The sequence below is a fragment of the Chiloscyllium punctatum genome, chromosome 13, assembly GCF_047496795.1.
Source record: "Chiloscyllium punctatum isolate Juve2018m chromosome 13, sChiPun1.3, whole genome shotgun sequence".
Lineage (NCBI taxonomy): Eukaryota > Metazoa > Chordata > Chondrichthyes > Orectolobiformes > Hemiscylliidae > Chiloscyllium > Chiloscyllium punctatum.
Genome location: NC_092751.1, coordinates 108,708,920 through 108,727,430, shown reverse-complemented (window position 1 = coordinate 108,727,430; position 18,511 = coordinate 108,708,920). Strand labels below are relative to the sequence as shown.

Genomic DNA, 18,511 nt, shown 5'->3' with positions numbered 1-18,511 from the left:
TCTTTCTACAGCCACCAATAGCAACTCAGAATATCCGTGCGTGCCCTCATATGAGACAGCTATCAGCCTCCACCCCTTGTGATGCAATCTTAAATAACACACCAGCACCACACAAGGCATATACTCAATGAGATTTAAAATGCAGGTGAGGTTTTCTATAACTCCTGCACGACAGAATATGACTTTTGTTTTTCAAGGAATATCTGGCTTTTGATATTTGAGTTCAGAGGTTACTGGGTGATATTATTCTGTGAGCACTTTACAATGTTACATTATTCATTATTTTCATGAAGGTGTGGTCATTGAAGAAACCCTCACTCACTGAAAAGGAACCTGGCTCTGCACCGGAAGCGCTATCACCTGTAAGGCCACAGATTACATGCTGCAAAGCAGGAACGTTCACTTGCACTATGGGGCTGAATGGCCTCTTTCAGTGGCACAACCTTTCTATGATTCTACAGTTAATGTTGCAGGATATAACTTCAAAGTTGTAGAACTTCAAAGTTCTTTATCCTTGCATGTGATTTGGGTGCTGCTGGCAAGCTGTTGTTCATCCCAAGTTGCTCTTGAACTGGCAGGCTCTCCAAGGCATTTTGGAGAACAGTTAAGAGTCAATGACATTGCTGTGGTCTGGAGTCACAAGTGGGGCCAGACTAGATAAGGGTAAATTTGCTGAGGACATTAATGAACGAGATGGATTTTTATAACAATCGATGGTGGTTACATGGTCATCATTAAATTAGTTTTTAATTCCAGGTCTTTATTGGAAATCTTATTGCAAGTATCCATTGGACACAAAGCTCGCTTTCATCCCATACAATCAGAGACATGGTTAATATCATCACTGTCAGCAGTGTGATTGCTCGCTCTGTCCTGGAATCATCGATATCTAATAACATGCAGCTCTCAAGGAGTTAAGTGTTGCTATCACACTAACTAACTAGCATGCAATCCCATGGAAGCACTCTCTACAGCCTCTCCATTTGACACTTTTTGACAAGTGGCTTCTAAAGCCAGCTGTCAGTTTATTGAAGGTGATCTCTAGGGCAGGAAGTAATGTTTGGGATTGATTCCAAACCCTGCATAACTATGAATATGCAACGAAGCTTTCAGAAATGGAGAATCATATCATTGATTGGTCTTAGAACAAGCAAATAAACAATCTGATCATGTACTGGCACGGTCTTCAGGATCAGGAAATCAATGAACCTAGAATCCACTGAACTGACCTTCTCTTTGTATAACCAGACGTTGAATTTTTTTAAGCAGCAATTTGGATAAAAAAAGACAAAAAGAGGAATGGTCATTGTAAGAAAATGGAGAATGCTGAAGAAACTCAGCAGGTATGGCAGTGGCTGTGGAGAGAGAAACAGAGTTAATGCTTTGACTTTGGTATGACTTCAGAAGACTCTGGGGAAGAGTCAAACTAGGTTCAAAAGGTTAAGTCCGTTTCTCTCTTAATAGATGTTACCAGACCTGCTGAGATTTTCTTGCATCCACAGCATCTTGCCTTTTTTTCAGATAATTGTTTTGACCTGATACCATACTGGCTGCAATGGGTGACCTTTGTGCAAGTTATTTTTACCGTTACAGGTGAATTTTAAAGCGGTTATTTACTGGTTGAAATATCCCACCATTCTGTTGTTTCTCTGTACATGCACCAAGACTAAACAGAATACTTTCTCAGTTCCACCAAATACTGCTCTGTCATTGGCCATGTCATTACTTTCACCCAGGATGGGGCAGGTGAGCGTATGAACCGGCATCAGTGTCTTTTAATGCTACACCCTGGCAACTCCACCCGCTGGACCAAACTGCATAATTTTAAACATAAAAGCATCTTGCATTTTAAAGACGTTCCAAAAGTTAAAAAAAGACTTGTTTTATTATTTCAAAGATTTAAGTGGAACACAAACTCTTACAAAGCTACCATGGTTTTATGTCAATCTTTGAGAATTAAATTCTGTAACTCAAATTTTCTTACAAATATCCACAAGACATGTTACTGGAAATTACACTTTTAAAATGTACACGAGACTAAAAATAAACAGCCACTGGTTACACAGAATTGGGTGGCATTTGTTACTGTCATAAAAACTATGTTGCACTGAACTTTGCAAAGGAACTGTGGCATGGAACTACTGAATAGCTACAGTACAGAAGGGACCACTCAGCCTGGCCTGGCTCTTTGCAGGATCAACTCACCTGCTTCCAATCACCTGCCTTTTCCCCATAGCCGCGATCATTTTCTTTCTATCTATCTAATTAATAAGCGAGAGCTTGACTCAGTGACGGCGCTGTAATCTCAAATTTTAAGACTATAAATCTCAGACTGAGTTTATCAACTAAACCAACACCCAAGGGGGTGTGGCATTGTAGGGAGTGTCTTTTTATTTTGCATTAGATGTTAAATCAGCAACATTGAGTCTTCGAGGTCTACAGAGACCCTTTGGCCAATCGAGTTTGCACTGGTGAAAACAAGCACCTGACTATTCTAATCCTATTTTCTAGCTCTTGACCCACAGCCTTGTATGCCTTGCCATTGCAAGTACACATCTAAATATTTCTTCAGTGTTCTGGGGGTTTCAGCCTCTCCCACCTACACAGGGAGTGAGTTCCAGATTCCCATCCTCTGGCTGAAAAAGCTTTTCCTCACATCTCCCTGAAACCTCCTGCTCCTTCCCTTAAATCCATGCCCCTCTCACGGATCCCTCCACAAAGGGGAAAGTTTTCTTTCTATTTACCCTTTCTATGTCCCTCATAATTTCATCCACCTCAATAATGCACCCACCCCCCCAAAAATCTCCTCTTCTCAAAGCAAAACAACCCCAGTCTGTCCAATCTCACTTCATAATGGAAACTCTCCAGCCCACGCCCACATCCCGCCCCCTCTTCAGTGCTATCACATCCCTCCTAATAATGTGGATTCCAGGACTGCACACAGCAAAGTCTTCTGCAGCACAAGCTTATTCTTCTTGTTCCTAAACTATGTGCATTAGCTAATAAAGAGAAGTATCCATATGCCTTCTTAACCACTTTATCTACATTTCCTGGTACCTTCAGGGACTGGGTGCAAATGTCCACCAAAGTCCCTCTGATCCTCTGTGTTTCCTAGGATCCTACCATTCAGCTGGTTTGGACAGATTTCAAACATTCCATGCCACCATTGGAAGAAAAGCAGTGAGCTTTCCTAGCAACGACAGACTTCTTAACCAACAAGACCAAAGAATGAATCAACGGTTTATTTTAGTCATTTTTATTTAAATGGTGTGCACAAAATAATAGCAGCATTTTCCTATTGAGCTCACTTCCAAAGTAAACCAAAACACCAAAAGCTCCAATAAAGTGGCAAAATGCTGTGGTACAGAGGGATTTGGGTACTTGACACAAAACACAAAAGATTAGTCTGTAGCCACAGCAAGTAATTAAAAAGACAAATTAGGAAGTGCAGTAGGAATTGGAAGCTAATGCTGGCCCAGCCAGTGATGTTCACATTCCACATGTGAATAAAAACGATTAGAATGTTGACTTTTAGCGCAAAGGGGATGGAGTATCAAAGTAGGGAAATCTTGCTACACCAAGACAGGGGATTAGTGAAACTACACCTAGGTGCTGCATAAGACAATAAAACTGTAACCCTTGATCCCCTTACGAATCAAGACCCTACCTATCTCGGTCTTAAATACATTTAATGGCATGGCTTCCACAGTTTTCTGTGGCAATGAGCGCCACAGATTCCCCACTCTCTGGCTGAAGAAATTCCTCCTCATCTCAGTTCTAAAGGGTTGTCCCTTCTCAGAGGCTCAGCTCTGGGGTCCTACTAGTGGAAACATCTTCTCCATGTCCATTCTACACAGGTCTCTCAGTATTCTGTAAGTTTTGATGAGATCCCCCCACATCCTTTCAAACTCCATTGAGTACAGACGCAGAGTCCTCAAACATTCTTCACAAGCTCTTCATCTCCAGGTTCATTCCTGTAAACCTTCTCTGGACCCACCTCCAAGGCCAGTGCATTCTTCCTCGGATATGGGACCCAAAATGGCTCTCAATATTCCAAATGCAGTCTGACCAGAGCCCTATACAGCCTGAGCAGTATATCCCTGCTCTTGTATTCTAGCTGTGTCAGAAGGAATGCTAACGCTGCATTTGACTTGTTATCTGCAGACTGAACCTGCAAGTTAAACTTAACAGAATTCTGAACTAGGTCTCCTCAGTCCCTTTCTGAAAGGATTTCTGAATCCTTTCTCTATTTAGAAAATAGATTACTCTGATATTATAGACTTCAGAACTTTAATAACTGTTCATGGACTGAATGAATCAACAAAGATAAACTATTACACATAGCAATAACTTTGTCTGGAATAAACTATTAAAGGACAAGGACAAACACATACAGGGATTGAAAGCAATTAGCCAGGCCTGGGAGTGAAGGCTACATAGACAAAACTGCTTTGACATCTGCTCAATAAACCAGATGCTCTATGCCATAATGACAAGTGATTTCCCTACAGAAGAATTTAAGGAGTTAACTGCAGGAAAGCTGCATATTTGAACCGACAATTAAGGCCAAATGTAACAAAAAAAAGAAATAACTTTTGATAAGAAGGCAAGCTGCAGACTTGCAGTAATATGAATGAATTTTTTTTTAAAAAATCATTAATATATCACATCAGAGACTAAAGGAAAAAAAAATCTGTATAAGAATCAAACACCAGAACAACTCAACAGCAGATCTTCAAAGAAAAACAACTATAGAAGGACTGAACTCTGGAAACAGCCAGAGACAGATCACTGATGGGCCTGGCTAGATTTCACCATCAATAGGATAATAGCTAGGTTGGGTTGCAGGCTGATACATGTTGACTTGAAAGGTCTAATATTTATTTACTACATGCAATACAGTTTGAATTATTATTTCAGTACTTGATTGTGAGATCTCTGAACAAGTAGCTGGATAAAAGGTAACTTGTGATTTGCCCACAACATCATGCCTCTATTTTATGAACCAAAGTGCATCACCTCACACTTTACAGCATTGTATTCCATCTGCCATTTCTTTACCCAGTCTCCTAACCTGTCCCCTGCTTCCTCAACACTACTGCTCCTCACCTCTCTATGTCATCTGCAAACTCAGCAACAATGTCCTCAGTTCTTTCATCCAGATCTGTTTCAGTCATTTTATTTAAGAAGGCATATACTTGTTTTGGAGAAGATTCGCTCAGCTGATATGTGGGACAAAGGATTCATTAGGGACAGTTGGGCAGGTAGGGTCTTCCATTCATTGACCATAAGAATGAATGACGATCCTATGGAAACATAAAAGGTTCTGGGGGTTTGGCACCACAAATGTTCAACTCCTCCTCGTGCCCTATCCTACCCGTCCAGCCCCTCGTTAGCATCTCCACCCCCAACATTCTCTGTTGAGGAACTCAGCCTGAAAGGGCAGGGTTCAGACTAAAGGCTAATCCATCAAGGGCAGGTGTGAAGGGGAACATCATCACTTGGGAGTGTTGTAAATCTTTGGAATTCACTACCCAAGTGAGTAGGAGAAACTGGATTATTGAATTTATTCAAGACTGATTTTAGAGGGATTTTTGAATTCTCGGAGAGTGAAGATTTCGGGACATCAAGCAGAGAATGGAGTTGACCCCACATTCAGATCAACCATGATTATACTAAATGGTGCAGTAAGCTCAAGGGGCTGAATGATCTATTCCCTGAACCTGTTTCTTTGGTTCTTAGGTTCTTAATGAAATGTGTGACCTTCCTTTTCCTGTTGGTTAAATCAGGCACACAAGAAAAATGGTTGATCAGTAATTTACTAGAAAATTCCTCAGGAAACAAAACCCAGTAGATTCAATGCTCATTACTATAAACTTCAGGGGACTGGCAAAATTAATTCCATTCATCAAAGGAAATGAAGTCTGCATTCCCTTCCTGACTACCCCGACTGTAACAGAACTTCAGGCATCAAAATATTCCTCATAATGAAGACTTTACAATAAGAAATAGCAAGTGAGACAGAAATAAACAGTTAGACAATATACAGCAGTCTCAGTAGCTTGAATGTGTTCCACCGAATCCCACAATTGTATTCATGTCAAGTTACTCTTTCTACTTCTCTATAAAAACAGGTAAGTGTCAAACAGGGAGCTCATTTGTTCCTTCTAATTAATGTACTGCCCTCCAGCACAATCTACCCTAAAAAAATCAAATCCTACCCTAGAATTCCAAGCATTAATCATTCATTGCTTACAGAAAATATTTTCAACCTTGAATTGAACTTTCAATAATTAATTTCTCTGCCTTTGAGTGTGCCAATGACTGAAGTTAAAATGGCACTCTGTGCAGAGTCATAGAGATGTACAGCATGGAAACAGACCCTTCGGTCCAACTCGTCCACGCCAACCAGATATCCCAACCCAATCTAGTCCCACCTGCCAGCACCCCGCCCATATCCCTCCAAACCCTTCCTATTCATATACCCATCCAAATGCCTCTTAAATGTTGTAATTGTACGAGCCTCCACCACATCCTCTGGCAGCTCAATCCATACCCATACCACCCTCTGTGTGAAAACATTGCCCCTTAGGTCTCTTTTATATCTTTCCCCTCTCACCCTAAACCTATGCCCTCTAATCCCAGGACTACACCCCCTTCCCAATCCAAGGGGAGGGGAAGTAAATTGTCTTTTCTTATTTTTTGGTGATTCTGAAGCAGCATTAGGGATGCACTGGAACAGGAAATGCGATTCCCTACTCAATATCTCACCACTATCACGGAGGTGATGTTCCATATTTATCTTGGTACCTTCCTAAGGGGATAGATTAACCAACAGTGCACAGCTCAAAGGGGGTGTGGTCCTGGGAGCACTTGGTGTGCCATTTTAACAGATGTTAATTTGCCAGGATTACAGAGCATCAGTACAGACAGTGCTACCTTGATGTAATGCAGCACCTGCATTCTCTTCTCACTAACATCAAAGAACAATGCCATGTCACTTCTTTGACCCTGGAGCTTCTGGCTGGTTCAGGATGTCTGAATATTGGCCAAAACATGCAGAGGAGATACCAGGGGTAAATATTCCAGCCTCCACTGGGAGGTTGTTGCAGTCTCATCTGCCACTGGAGGAGCAGCTCACTGCCTGTCATCTGGAAGGAGGTTAGTGTATGATTCACGTCTGAAGACATTAGAGGGGCCAGCAGTGGTTTGCAGTTTGTATGGAATTGAATTTCACTTAATGTATTTTTTCATTGTCTTTCCGTGAAGTTTTCTTTTGGGGAAATCCTGCTTAGAACATGATTTTTAATTTTAAAATATATACTTCTGGCTGCTTTTTAGAAAGTTTGAAACAACTTCAAACTGACTTTTAGGATTTTTAATTTTTTAAAAAATTATCTTTTGATTGTTCCAAACTAAAAATTACTTTCATTAATCTACAATCCCATCCCATCTCTCAAACATATCGATGACTTCAAACACAAAGAATCCCTCATGCAATGATTGCTATTCGATTGGTAAACAATGCACACATCTTGCTCACAAGTTATCGTACAGAACAGGCAAATGTTAATGTTGCTTTTTTGGAAACAAAGGACTATTGATAATTAAGACAATAAAAGCAAAATTTGTGGAGACTTAAATAAAGTGCAGGAGAAACTCAGCAGGTCTGGCAGCATCATGCTGAGTTCTGAGGAAGATCCATACTGGTCTCAAAACATTAACTTTGTTTTCCCCTCTGTACCAATGCTGCTAGACTTGCTGAGTTTCTCCAGCACTTTGTTTTATTTCCTGTTAGCTAGTACCATGGGTGAGTTCTCTACTCTTTGTTTAAGAGAATGCCTTGGCATCCTTAATGGCAACCAGAACTGGTACAAAGGGGACCTCTCATGAACTGAATAATGCCTCTAATAATATAGCATTTCCTCAGTACTGCGCTGCAGTATCAACTTGCACTATGTCCCAGTCTTGGCTGGGGCTTGAACCTACAACTCTGAGGCACGCACACCATCAACTGGTATGGAAAACAACGAGGATAAATTTGATGCACTGCTGAACAACAGACATAAATACAGGTCAGGTTGCATGCAGAGAGTAGGACCAGCTGCTAGATTTTAAAACTGAGAATTCATATTGGATACTACTGCAGTTCACCTAACACATTGTTCCCCTGCCCCTATTCCCCAAACTAGGCTTTTCCTCAGACTTCGACTCAGTTCCAGCACAAACTGCATTGCTTTCTACTGCTTCTCCTCAGGTCTCCTCTGTACTGTGACACATGAAGCACACTACTTAATGCACAGCTCCACTCCTACTAAACTGCTGACCATCTAACACCTCTTTCCTGGGCCCCTTGCCAGCTGATGTTTACCACTTAACCATTTGCGATGGTGCTCTCAGCTACTTACACCCTAAGTTCTGGAATTCTCTTCCTAAATCTCTTCACCTCTCTCTGCTGTCAGACATACATTAAAAGCACTCTCTTTAGCCAAACAATTGTTCATCTGTCTGAATCTCTCCACATACACATTTCAGTTTCAAGGTTTCTTTGAGAACACTTCTCATAAGTGCCTTTGGGATGTTTAAAGTGGTACATATATGCACTGTTTTTGTAGTTTTTGGGTACAACTTCTTTGGGGTTTTACAGCTTATGTTCACTGACTACAAAAGCAAACTTAAGTACTCAAATCATCAAGAAGTTGTTTTACAGAAATAAAACTTCTGTTTACTGTTCAATTCCTAACAGCACATGCTGCATTTCAATATCTTGCAGAGAGACACTTTAAAAATATATATAAAGTCATGTTGCACTGGCTCTGTAATTCACAACTGATGCAATTTACAGCCACAGCTAAGACAGGCCATTTATCATCGCTTCGAGGAATCGAAGTGAATTGGTTGAATGAATGGGCTGAGGATAAAAATTATGATGGTGGTGGAATGAACAAAAAGGCTTTACAATCACTGAATAGGATGGATCTTTCTACAGACTGGGAACTGTTATTTTTAATTTATAAAACTTCATATACAGTACATGATGGAAATCTCATGCTGGATAAGAAGCCACTAATTAGCAGTATTCCTGGATAAATGAGCAGTGGCAGACAATAAAAGCTCAGAGACTAGAACTTTTCAGAATCTATGTGGGAGGCAGACTTGCATTTAGACCCACTCCGAGGAGACCCCTTGTAAAAACTGAAGTGCTTACAGGAAATCCTGAGATTACGAAGGGATTCCCAGGAACTCCTTGGCATTAAGTATCAAACTGATACTTCATGGATCACTGACTGTAAACTTAGAGCAAAACTTCCAGTAAAAATACTGGAAACCAATAATGGAACACAAAATTGGAAACCACGTGTCACAATGAGGGTCAAGACAATTAATTTTTAAATTTAAAAACAATTAATATGCACATGTAAGTGTAAGATATGTCATGAGCAGAGAAGGTGCACTATATAGGTCTGAATATAAAGCTCATTATTATAATTATTCCTAAATATTTTGCAGTCAAGAAACAGGGGAGGGAGAAGGGCAAATGGTATTATTGTTGAACTCGTAATCCAGAGCTGGGGACCTGCATTTAAATCCCATCACTGCAGATGGGGAAGCTTGAGATTCAAAAACAAACCTGGAATTAATAATCTGATAATTACCAATAAATCATGGTCATACAAACCCACCTGGTTCAGTAATGTCCTCTAGGGAAGGAAATCTGCTGTCCTGACCTGCTCTGGTCTTGTGTGTGACTCTAGAAACACAGCAATGTCATTAGCTCTAAACTGCCCTCTGAAATGGTCAATCAAACTGCTAATTATCTCAAAAAGAAAGTAATGGAACCAGATGAGCCACCTGGCATCAATCTAAGTACCAGAAAAGATAACAACAAAAAATAGGCCTGACAACCCGGGGGGGCAGTGCCAACTTTGCAAGAGCTGTCTCACAGGCTAGTCGGCCAACAGCCTGACATAGTCATACTCATGGTATCACACCTGACACACTATGACCCAGACATCACCGTCTCCAGCCCACAGACGGGACAGTACAGACTCAGCAGAAGTGGCAGCCCATGTTCCCTCTAAAATACTCCGCTACTCTGATGTTCCACACATGGTAATCAGCAACAGCATTGTCTCTGGCTGCAGAAATCACTGCCTCGCACTACCTTGCAGGCATAGCCAGTAGGAGAGAAAATTAGAGGGAATGCTGGTGACAGCACAGTGCCATACGGTTGCAGGGGACCTACAGAAGGACTCCTCAACATCGACTTGGATACTGTTTGATTGCCTTGTTGCTGACCTCTTCCATCACTTTACTGATGATTGACAGTAGACAGGTTGGTGGTTATTAGCCAAGTTAGATTGGTCCTGTTTTTGGTATAGAGGGCATACCAGGACAATTTTACTCATTGTTGGGTAGATGCCAGCATTGTTACTACACTGAAACAGCTTGGCTAGGAATGCAGTAAGTCTTCAGCATGATTGCTGGAATGTTGTCAGGCCCATTACCTTTGGAGCTGCTAGTACCATTAGCCATTTCTCCATGGAGTGAATTAATGGGCTGCATATTGACATCAGAGATGCTGGGTACCTCCCGAGGATGCTGAGAGGGTTATGTACTCAGCATAGTGCAAATGCCTCAGTGCATCTTTTGCACAGAGTGTCTCATTTTTGTGGAAAAAGACCATTGAGGAGCCTCCTCCTTCAGTACGTTGTTGAATTGTCTACACCTTTCACAACTGAATGTGGCACAACTGCAGGGTTTTGAGCTGATCCATTGGTTGTGGGATCATTTAGCTCTATCATTTGCTGCTTGTGCTATTTGGCACGTAAGCAGCTCTGCAATCAAAGTCACCAGGTTGACAGCTCAGTTTCAGGTATACCTAGTGCTGCTCCTGCACTCTCCACTGAACTAGGGTTGGTCCCCTGGTTTGATGGTAATGGTTGAGTGCGGGATATGCTGGGCCACAAGGTTGCAGGTTGTGGAGTCAAGTTGCTTGATCTGTATGAAATCTGTCCCATTTAACACAATGATAATGCCACACAACACAATGGAGGGTACTTTCAATGTGATAGTGGAATTTTGTCTCCACAGGACTGAGTGCTGGTCACTCTTACCGATACTGTCACGGACAGATGTATCTGCAGGAGGGAGATGGGTGAGAATGAGGTGAGGTATGTTTTCCCCTTGAGATCCTGAGAGCCAGGCAGGATTTCCAGTCTTTCAGGCTTGACCAACTTGGTCAGGAGTGGTGTTGCTGATCCACTGTCGTCCCCACACTGAGTAAATTCTGCAGCCTAAAACCCTCAGTGCTTCCTCCAAATAGTATTCAAGTTGTGTCCAACTCAACCTATCCTCCCACGCAATGCAGGCAGACATACTGGCCACTGCTGAGACCTCCCAGGATTCCTGGTGTTGGCACCAGTTTCAATGTTCAGCCATGAACCTGGCCAAGTGTCAGCAGCCTACAGCCACCCTGCATAATCTGTTTGATTTGGACAGAGGGCAATTTGTACCTTGCTTTGCCAACAAGGATCTGGGGATCCTGCTGGATAAGACATGCTTGTAGTCACTGCCCATGGAGCATGCCTCAAGAGGTTGGTGACTGATGGAGGTCAGGAGGGGTGAGCGGTGAACTATAGTCACCAGGTGCCTATTCAGACTTTCACATTCAGGAATTGTTGCCATCTGGTTTTTATCTTGTGGGTGCGGTAAACAAAAAATGGCATATCAGTAAGGCAAAATGATGTTACAGTGAGGATGTTAATACATGCGAGTAAACTTCTCACCACTCACAAACAAGAATCTCATCTCTCTATGAAAAGGATTTGGTTGGGATGTTGAGAGGCTCCTCACTGTCAATCTCACCAGTGCTCATGTCATTCAGGGACTGTGAAAATTCGAGCCAAGAGCTCACATTTGTTAGAATTTCATAAGTCATGAAGGTGACCCTGGGCCTTTGTTGATTGATCTATTGGGACATTGGGTTGTTCTGGTCTCACTATACAAGAATGAATACATCAGGCAGCCATGCTGAGGGAGATCACAGGAGGATTCCTAGCCCATGTTTGATCAAATGCCCTGAAATATCCCAGTGTCGATAATCCCACAGGACTGAGGTGGTTTGAGGTAACTCAATTCTATAATGGAATTTGTGGATACTGAGTATTTATTTTAGCAACTTATGAGGAACCTGGAACTCACTGCCAGTGAGGTGGTAGTGGTGGAAATCCCCATAACATTACAGAACTATTAAGGTGTACATGTAGGATGCCATGGCATGCAAGGCTATGGAAATTAGGATTAGAAAAGTCAGGTGGTTATTTTTGACCAGCCCAGAGTCAATGGACTAAATGGCCTTTTTCTTTACGCTATAGGCCTCAATGATTCTATGACTACGAATCTATGGAGCTGTTCACTGATGACTGTACTCTATTGAGCACCATTTGTCAGTCCTCAGATACTGAAGCAGCTGATGTCCAATTACAGCAAGACCTGGACAATATTGATAACCTATGGCCATTGTCATCTCGGACAAGGGCCCCATCTTCTCATGGGCAAATAACATTTAATGTGGATAAATGTGAGGTTATCCATTTTGGCTGCAAAATCAGGAAGACTGATTATTATCTGAATGGCGATATATTGGGAAAGGGGGAGGTGCCTTCGTACACCAGTCACTGAAAGTAAACGTATAGGTGCAGCAAGTGGTGAATGTGTATGTTGTCCTTCATAGTGAGAGGGTTCAAGTTCAGGAGCAAGGGCCTTGATGAGACCACACCTGGAGTATTGTGTGCAGTTTTGGTCTCCTTATCTGATGGAGGATGTCATGGCGACGGAGGAAGTGTAAAGGTTTACCAGCCCGATTCTTGTGACGTTAAGACTGATGTATGAAGATGATTGAATCAGTTAGGGGTTTATTCACTGGAGTGTAAAAGAATGAGGGGGATGGGGATTCCCATAGAAACGTATAAACTTCTAACAGGGCCGGACGGGAAAACACCGAATGGTGCTGGGAAGTCCAGAACCTGGGGTCAGACTCTAAGGGTATGTGGCAGGCCAATTAGGACTGAAGTGAAAGAGAAATATCTTCATCCAGAGAGTGACGAGCCTTTGGAATTCTCTACCTCAAAAAGTGGTTGAGGCCAAAACATTGGCTACTTTCAAAAAGAGTTTGATATTGTCCTTAAAGCTATAGGGATAGGGAGAAAGCAGGGTCCGGGTATGGAATTGGATGATCAGCTATGATTGTATTGAATGGCAGAGAACGTTCAAAGGGCCCACTCTCATTTTTGATGTTTCTAGGCAACAAGGGATTGGCAATAAATTCTGGCTCAAACACCAAAGCCCATATTCCTGAATAATAAAACAAATGCAAATGTTTTGGTAGTATCTGCTTTACCTTTTTTAAGCAGTTTATTCCAGGTCATAGCAATTCATTCAAAACATCTTCTCATATATTCATTTTCAAATTTTTATCCTACAGTATGGGCGATGCAATTGGAGTCAATACCTTCTTCAGGATTTCAATGAGGGAGAATACAGCCTGCATTGTCCCTATTGTAAATGTGTTGACAGGATGAGGTTCACTGCGACGTGCTGAATTTGGTTAGACAGTCTGACCATAGTAAGCAAAGTTCACACCAGAAATATAGCAACTTATGCCCAGCTTCACAGGATCATCTCCACCCTCAGAACACAATACCGACAGGCAGCCAGTCCAGTGCCTCTGGCAAATTTGGAGTAAGAGGGTGGGGAAGTAGGATAGAAAATTATTGTAGCAAGATCTTCCTCATGATTAATCAAAAATACAACACTGGTGTCCTTTTTAAAAATATTTCTAGACTGTGACCATCTAGGCTCATGGCTAATTGTATATTTAGAACAATAATTTTGAAAGCTGCAAGTCTTAATTTTAAAAAGTGATAGGAATTTAAAAGAAAGCTTTTGACTTGCTGCTATTGGAAAAACTAATATCACAGCCTTTCTTGAGGGGCAGGTAATGCAGCAGCTTGTTAACGATGGAGTATTCTCAGGAAGAAGCTCCATGTTATAGTTCCAAGTTATAGAATCATTTTCTCCCTCAAAAGATTCACTACAACTTTCATAAGCTCTGTAACTAATCGATGCTGTCCCCTGTGGTCTGAGGACTAACAATTACCCAGCTGCAGTAATCCATTTACCCGATTTATTACATCTGTGCTACAATAGCATTTTTTTGGCACTGGTGAAAAATAAAGCAAAAACAGAGATATTATCAGTTAAAGCAGCTAAAATATTTATCGGCATTACATAGAAATGGAAACAAACAAAATTCACAAAAGGAAGCTGGACACTAATAATGCAACGTAAACAGCAATGTCCACAGGAGCTAATTTACCACCTCCATCACTTCGCCAGGGCTGGGCTGTGAAAACAGTCTCTGCCCAATTTGTTAAACAACATTCATGCTGAAACATTATAAATAAAGGCTCTGTTCTCTCTACAGTGTAATTTTTCAGTCTTTGATTGTTTGCCCAGAAGACCAATGGCTGTCAGAGACTTTCAATATCTTGGCTCTTAGCCATCAGACTTCACTTGGTGACCAGGCAATAAATTAGATTAACTTCCATATGTGTAAGAGGTGACAGCAGGAACAGATCAGCATGTTAATATCCACTTCCTGATTCCAGCACAGTGATGCAAAATGTTCCCAAATCTTTCCCAATGCTAGTCTGTAAACATGATGTGAAGGTTTTGGACTGGAATGGACAAATTCAGAAATGGTGTCATGTGACTTCTGTGTCTGTAAGGAAGATGTGCAAGAACCACATTGGTGCCTTGCCCCAAGACTCTCCTTCCAATGCATTTCATCAACAAAGACAGATATTTTCACTCAGGAATATCTCAACTCAGAAGGAATCCAGGATCTTTATGAAACCAAAATGTAAATTTACTTGCATATCTAATTTAGTAAAACACCCCCTAATGTTTCATAGGAATGTTACCATGTCAAATGTAGGAGCATGCCACTTGGAGAAATATTAGGACGAGACAAGAAGGGGAGACTCCCCTTCTCCTCTGATGCTGCTTAACCTGCTGTGCTTTTTCCAGCTCCACTCTGACTGTCCTCAGCTACAGTTCTGACTATCTCCGAGATATTAAGATGGTCAGCTTGGTCAAAGAGTTCATTTCAAGCTGTATGTATCTTACAGCAGAAGGGGTGAAAGGTGGAGGTGTCCAGAAAGGGAACTCTAGAGTTCAGTGCTTCAGCACCTGAGGGTACAGTCACCACTGGTGGGACGGTTATAACTGTGCATGCACAGCAGGTTGGAATTAGAAGAGCAGAGAGATTTCAAAGGGCTGTAGGGCTTAAGGAAATTAAAGAGACAGGGAGGTGCAAAGTCATGGATGGATGTGAAAATAGGCATGAAAATGTGAAACTTGAGATCTTGATGGACTATTAACCAATGTAGTTAGCTAGAGAAAAATTGTTCATGCAGGATGGGACAGTACTACTGCACTAGATGGTTCAGCCATTACAAGGTAAAAGAAAAAATGTAGCATTATCAATTTGTTTTACTTTAATTCCCAAAGCGAAAGGGCGGTGTGTCTGAAAGGCACTTTGCTACTCACTTCATTCCACTCCTACTTCACAACCGTTTCTGTCAAGCGAGTGCTGCTGACAAGACCAGCATTTGTCGTCTATCTCTAACTGTCCTTGACATATTGGCCAGCGATGTGAAATCCTTCCAATATCAATCTTTTTACCTATTTGTGTTAAGGTAGACAAAGTAACAAATATATTCCCACACAATGACATTGGATTTTCTCCAGAAAGGCGTTTGTAATTGGCTTTAGCCCAAACTGTTCTCCATATTGTCAAAGGGCACAGATGTGCAAGCTTTTGATAGTGCAGTGCTCTATCAAATGCGTCCTTTAACATTCCTCCGCAACATGGTACATTTCACATATTTAACTATCCTATTTCACAAATTTTATTCTAACACTCAATAGATTCACAGGGGTAATGAAAATGCAGCAGACATTTCAGCTATGCCGTTTGGAGAACAGGTATGTTCTATTGCCCTTGCCCACTGAGCATTCCTGTATTGAACTGCACTGTGGTTGAACTTTCTCCATGAATCATCAAACCTGGACATGATTCTACAATGGTTCCAAACACTGAAGAAAATGACAGAACATATTAGATTCAACTTTGACTTGTACTTTGTGCTACCAAAACCTATTAAAGCAAGCTATTGCACAAAATAAAACAAACCATCTAATTTCTGTTGAGAAGGCAATGTCATGTGCATAATCACAGACAGCAATATCATTAGTACGATACTTTCCACATTATCAAACTTCACAAGCTCAGCAATAGCAAAGTTCTAATCAATAATTCAAGTTTACTTCTTTAAAAAACATAAAACCATGCTTTTTAGATTCCTCTGAACATCTGCTAGGTACCTGCCCACACTTGCATGCAAATAAGGCACCTTTCAATCAAAATTCTGTGCACCAGAAAATGGGCAAAAAACTCCACAGCTTTATCCTCATCTCCACTTTCATCCTGACAGTCTGTCTGATTTTGGAAGAGATCACAGGCAGAAAGTGATGTTCTACTGGTGTTGCTGAATTTATCAGCTTCCAAACAACGTGGACAATGGTGAGTCAGTTGAGAAAAATAAGTAAGACTCTCCAGCCAAGGCTTAAACAGTTTAGATAAGAATCTAAATCAGTTCTGAAGAAAGATCACTGAACTCAAAACATTAATTCTCCTTTCTTTCCACAGATGCTGCCAGACCTGCTGTGTTTTCCCAGCAATTTCTGTTTCTGTAGATGAGAATCTTGTGAGTCATCAGTAAGAGACTATATACATTCATTAGTATCTCATTATTACATAATCCCACCTCACCCAAATGCATTTGCTATTTTTTACAGGCAGTGGAGTGAAACTAGGTGGTGACAATCCCTGACATAAAAGGATCTGAGGGGGTACCTGATGGCTATAGCTCATGAGTACATTCTTCAGCATTCAGCTTGGCCAGCCATTCCCAATATCTCAGGGTATGCTCCGTGAGCAGCAACCACCTGCCCCACCCCCTGTCCATGGAGGTTGGCATCAGACAAGCACCAGCCTCACCACATTATCATGGCACACCTCCAACTCACACAGGATACAGTTCACCACTTTCAGACTACACATTGAGCTTCCTGACACCTTACAGCTGCAAAGCTGCTGCAGGCTGCTTTCTGTACAGGGACAGGCACCAGCTCATGCATCAGAACAGGGTCCACCTGAGAGCTCTTCGCGCTCATTCATTTTGGATGCTCTACCAAGCCTTGACTTTTCTCTTACTGTATTGCTGCCTCAATCAGAACATACAATACTGCTGAGAAAAAAATACTTGAGAAACTGAGCGGATCTGACAGCAACAGTAGAGGGAAAAACAGAGTTAATGTTTCAAGTCCAGTGACCCTACATCAGAAAGGCCTGTTCTGCTGAACCACAAGTAGGGGCAGTTGGGTCAAAACACTGGAATTCTCTCCATTGGCATTATGGGTCAACATACAGCACGTGGACTGCAGTGGTTCAAGATGTCAGATCACCCCCACCATTTCAAGGGCAACTAGGGATAGGCAATAAATGCATGCTGAGGAGTTCAAAAATGGGTAACAGCCTTCAGAGCAGGAAGACAGGAACATTGAGCAGGAGGAACCAGACTTTCACCATGAAACAGCAGTGTAGTGTCTCGAACAAGAAGCACTTAACTGACACTCATTTCAAACAATGTGAATTGGGTGAAGTCAGCACTGATTGATTGTAAATTTGTTGTTGCTCAAAATACAAACATGTACCCATAAATAAATGCAGCATTTGTTTGTTCCTTGTGCACTTTTCATGCTGTTTAATAAAAAATTAAGAATTGTTTGAGAGCTTTACAACATGTGATGCTCCCACATTCAACAATGACAAGATGTTATGCTGCAATGGGTCTTAGGGGAAAATACGTAGCACCAACGATGGGGACTCTCTGTAGTTTCACTACTGTGCCTGTATATTTACAAAGTTTTAATTTGATTTATTAATTTATAGGTGATGTGGGTGTCACCAGCTGGGCCAGTATTTATTGTCCATCTCTAATTTACCAGAGGGCAGTTGAGAGTTAACTAGATTGCTGTGGGTTTGGAGTCACACGTAGACCAGACCAGGTAAAGACGCCAGTTTCCTTCGCTAAAGGACATTTCCAACAATCAACAGGTGGTCACATTGAACAATGGTAAAAGTGTTATTTCATTGAATTCAAACTCTAGCAACTGCCAGTGCAGGATTCAAACCAATGTCCTGGAACGTTGCCTGGGTCTCTGGATTAATAGTTTAGCAATAATACCACTTGTCAATCACTCTCTCTTATTCTACTTATATTGGTGTCTTGCCAATGCTACCTCAAAAGCTGTTTTTTCTCATTCCCATTAATCCTATGTGAAGGGCTGGCAGTATTTGACCTGGTGCACAGCTGGGCTG

At 41.5% G+C, this 18,511-nt stretch overlaps 1 protein-coding gene across 4 annotated transcripts in view; it reads right to left on the bottom strand.

The window, feature by feature from the left end:
- Positions 1-18,511, bottom strand: part of ccser2a (coiled-coil serine-rich protein 2a) — a 616,376-nt gene that overhangs the window by 61,376 nt on the left and 536,489 nt on the right. The gene's annotated exons all lie outside the window — the stretch shown is intronic.